Source organism: Galeopterus variegatus, unplaced genomic scaffold (assembly GCF_000696425.1).
Source record: "Galeopterus variegatus unplaced genomic scaffold, G_variegatus-3.0.2 Scaffold775, whole genome shotgun sequence".
Lineage (NCBI taxonomy): Eukaryota > Metazoa > Chordata > Mammalia > Dermoptera > Cynocephalidae > Galeopterus > Galeopterus variegatus.
In genome coordinates this window covers 317,923-322,711 of record NW_007726886.1, presented here as the reverse complement: position 1 = coordinate 322,711, position 4,789 = coordinate 317,923, and the positions used below count along the sequence as shown (strand labels likewise).

Sequence of the window (4,789 nt, the reverse complement as noted above, 5' to 3'; positions counted from 1 at the left end):
ATAAGATCAAAGAAGTTAAAATGTTTCCAACCCATTGTTCACTATCTTATTAAGATTTGAGGTTGACTTGAGTGGAAAAATAACCATCATCCTTTAGACTATAAGAGCATGTTGAATGAATTGATAAGTTATAAATAATGATCTACAATCCCCAAGTCTGTCACAACTCTGGCTCATGAAAGCCACACTTATTAAGATTTGAGGTTGACTTGAGTGGAAAAATAACCATCATCCTTTAGACTATAAGAGCATGTTGAATGAATTGATTTTGTCGCCCCAAGTTATAAATAATGATCTACAATCCCCAAGTCTGTCACAACTCTGGCTCATGAAAGCCACATTATTCTTTCTTGGTCTCACAAAGTCCCCTGCCCTTTCTGGCCAGTTTTAGTTCCTCCCACTGTCTCTTTTATTCTGGTTGGCTAAGAGATTATTAAAATCTGCTCATGACAAGTACATTCAGATGTGACAAAAGCAACAACTTGGGGGACAGTGTTATGTTCTGACATTTTGTTTGTTTAAACTTGGGTTCAAATCCTGGCTCTGTCACTCACAGCTGAATGCCTTAACTGATGATTCCCCTAATGACTAAAAAATAAGATTAATTAAAAGAGAAACAAAAGTATTTACTTAGTGACAAATGAATTGTATACTTTATTTAATCCCTGTAACGACTGTGTAAGTAGTTACCTATAATATCTTCATTTTACATATGACTGCACTGAGAATTAAAAATTAAGGAAATTGTCCAAGAACACACAGCATCTAAGTAGCATCACTAAAACTCAAATCCCCATTTATTATATTGTTAACAGCTTTCTAAATAATGCTATATACGTATTGCTATTGTGAGAGTTAAAGAGATCAATACGTGTAATGCTTGTAGAATGCAGAAATTTTAGTATTAGTTCCTATCCTATCCATTTGTATCTGTACAGTACTTTTAGTGTTCTCATAGGAGTTTAGATTTCTTATATCATTTGATATTCATCTGACAGACTAAAAAACAGAGAAAATATGAGACTAAATGATATCAAGAAATTACCTGTGGAAATGGTCCCAGAACTTGGGCTTTCTCTCTTCACGTTTGTGAACTTTTCCTTTCCAACCCTAAAACTTAAAAAATCATGTAAGAAGAGACTTTCATTTTTAAGTTCTCTTGGGTCCTCCTTCCTTTTTGGCTTTAGGAATAAAGGCATATGGCTATTTTCACAAGTAGATAAGTGTCTTGATGTTACAGAACCTGATAACACACACTTAAAAGGGTTATTTTGTGATCTCTGCGGTCATGATGGCTGGAAGGCCACTCACAACAGGACATTTTCTGCCCTTGCAGTGACAAACCTTAATGGAATCTGGCCTGCAGAGCGTCTGGGCTGTGTGAGGCTGGTGTCAGAGCAAGTCCAAGCAAGTTCAAGCTCATCCTTTACAACATCATGTAACTCAGAAACATTCCTTCAAGGCATCACCCTCCTTTTCCAGTGGGAATCTACTGAATTGATTCTCTTGGAAGAAGCATGGATGTAGGGGAAAGGTGTTAAATTCGTGCTTTTGGAGATTGTGGATGGGTGAGTGGGTGGAGACAAAGGGGGGAAATGAAAAACAAAACTGGAAAAAATAACCACCAGTACCACCAAAATATTCTGCTCAAGGATGAGGGCGTACACCCTACAGCTGTTAGCACTGTTCAGCATATTTTGCATATTTACATATACCAAGTATTTCCAAACAGTCTTGTGTTTGTTTTAAAATCCCACACAGAGATGTCTGGTAAAGCTGTCACTGTAGACAATTATTTTCTTGGTAAAGTTTGCAAAACCATTTTCAAAATTCTGTATATGCATCATAAGCTGAACAGAAAAGCCTCGTCTTTAACCACACGGGAAATTTGGACTAGTCCGTCTACCCATCAGACAACACTCAGAACAAAGTGCCCATGTTCTAAGACAAAGAAAGTGTCTCATTGGTTGAAGCCCTTCTTTTCTAAAAAAAGTTTTGTTTCAATACAAAATGAAATGCAGAACATGACCCAGTGATCCTTGGTTAGTCCTGAAGCTACCAAACTGTGATTTTCTTAACTGCTGTTGACTGTAATCTTTTACTTAAAAGAATTTTCTTCCAGCTTTATTGAGGTGTAATTCACAAATAAAAATTGTACATATTCGAATTATACAACATGACGATTTGATATGTGTATACGTTGTGTAATGTTATCATAATCAAATTAATTAACACATTCATCACCAGAGGTACTTTTTGTAAAAAAAAAAAAAAAAAAAGATAATACGGGACAGATTTCTCATGTAGCCATTCTCTTTTGGAAAAATAAAACATTACAAAAACACACATACCTCATTTGAAAAAGATTAGTGAACTTTCAACAACAACAAAAAAATTGGGTAGTTTAAAGCTATGTTTCTCTTTTAGCAAGATCCACAAGAAAAGAATAAAGTGTCATGCTTAAAGGGGAACAGATTTTGTATGTTTTGGCAAGATATTAAATCCTCTGTTGCTATATTTGGCTCTCTGCAAATAGTCTCTTCTACAAGTGCAAAGCAAAGATCAATGCTGGTGTTCTTCATTCAGCCACAGCCAAACTTGGTATGGAAAGTAAAATAGTTGTTTAAGTGTTTTTTCTTTCAAAGGCTTGCAGCTCATTTATTGATCAGCAGCATTCCAGACTATGGATGTCTACTTTACACATTAAATCTATTGAAACCTGTTTGTGTATTTCTAAGTTTTTCCACTGCCTAACTAATAGCAGATGGAATGATTCAATCTGGACAGAAGTGTTAAAGTTTTATCACGTCAATGTGGTCATATACAGCTATTCAGTCAAATGTGTATAGGCAAGTCAAATGAGATGCTTAGAGACTTAGGACATCACAGGATGGGCAAATGTTCCCCCCAAAGGAAACAAAACAATTAAATTGTAGTTGGATGTTCCCAGAGAAAGCACACTCCAGCTAGGAAGAACCTGTACCAATGACCTACTCTCCACCCTCTGTGTGATTGCCTTACTTAAACACCACATGACCCTTTGGGTTTCAAGGCACCATAACATCTATATGAAATGTTTGAAATAGCAACAAGAATTTCCTTCTTGTCCAATTATTTAAGTGAGTGAAGAAGAACCCCTGCAAAATGCCCATGCAAACATATGACTTTCTAATTCCAGTCCAATATTCAATTTTCTCTGATTACAAGGCTGTTAAAAAAATTATTGAAGTTTAATACTAATTGTGTATAATAATGGCCCCTTAATGATGCCCACTTCCTAAGCCCCAGAACCCGTGAATAGATTATCTCACATGGAAAGAGGACTTTGCAGATGAAATTAAGTTAAGGATCATGAGATGGGGAGATTATTCTGTATTACACAAGTGAAGCAAATGTAATATCACGGTTCTTAAACATGTGAGAAGGGAGGGTCAGAGTGAAGCCATGTGAAAAGGATTTGAGCAGCATTTTATAGATCTGAAGATGAAAGAAGAAAACCATGAGGGAAGAATTCTAGAAACTGGAAATGACCAGGAAACAGATTCTCCCTTGGAGCATCCAGAAGGAATGCAGCCTATATTCTGTAGCCCATCAAGACAAGACCTGTGTTGAATGTCTGACCCAAAGAGCTGTCAGAGAATGCATCTGTGTTGTTTTAAGCCACTATATTTATGATCACTTTTCACATCAGCCACATACTAGTCTAGTCTGAATATGGCAGACAGTTAAGAAGCTTGTGTTAAATTATTTCTCCTGTAATGTTGGAGGGGTCTATTTATTTAAATACTGATTTCCAGACTTTTCCACTTTCACATTAAGGATTCATTTAATCAGAAAATAAAGGGCCCATCTACTCAAGCTCTAACTTCCTTCAAAATACAAGGTCTTGGAATTCTCTTTTCTAGGGGCACTTCTTCAGTGTCAATGGATTGTAGGGAAGTTTTTGTTTTTTCATGCTACATATAGCAAGTTCTGTGTCAACAAATGTAAGAACAAAATAACAAAATACAGTCATGGACCCATAATGACTTTTCAGTCCACAAATGACTGCTTATACAATGGTGGTCGCATAAGATTAGAGTGGCTATACCATGGAGCCTAAGTGTGTAATAAGCCATACCACCCAAGTTTGTGTAAGTACACCCTGTGGTGTCTGCACAACAAGATCACCTAATGACTCATTTCTCAGAATGTATCCCAGTCATTAAGCCATACATGACTATACATCTTTTCCAAATGGTCAACTGATAATCTTAGAAGTACTGTATTAAAAAGTTTTTGAAGATTCTTGTTGTTAAGTAATTATTATAGCCCATTTCGCTTGCTCTTCCATTATAAACATTTGTTTTATAATCCACTTGTCACTGTAAGACATAAATTTCTTGGCTCTAGAAATTAATCTTATAATTTAAAAAACCTAAGATGTTGTAATTTCCAAAGATTTTTATAAGTTGTTTCATTTAAAAAGGAGGAAACAAAAAGAGCTTAAATTAATTCTCAATAAATGCAGACCAAATGAAAATGCTACATTAAAATATAAACATTAAATTCACATTAAATTATTTATTGAACAAATTGAAGATAATGACATCTGTTTTTATTACAAAGTCTTCCATCACTTTATGTCATTGACACATAAGCATAAGATCTGCATTTGAAGAGTGAACAGAAATAAGAAAATGTTTCTCCCCCAACCCCACCAAAAAACAGAAAAAAAAATATGATTTATAATTTTCTTGTAAAGCCAGAAGTTGTATAAATTATATATTTTCTGTTAATTAAGGGTGAC

The 4,789-nt window shown here is 35.2% G+C and overlaps 1 pseudogene; it reads right to left on the bottom strand.

Annotated features, from left to right (window-relative positions):
- Window positions 1-546: 546 nt before the first annotated feature.
- LOC103590183 lies at window positions 547-3,152 on the bottom strand (annotated as a pseudogene).
- Window positions 3,153-4,789: the final 1,637 nt, after the last annotated feature.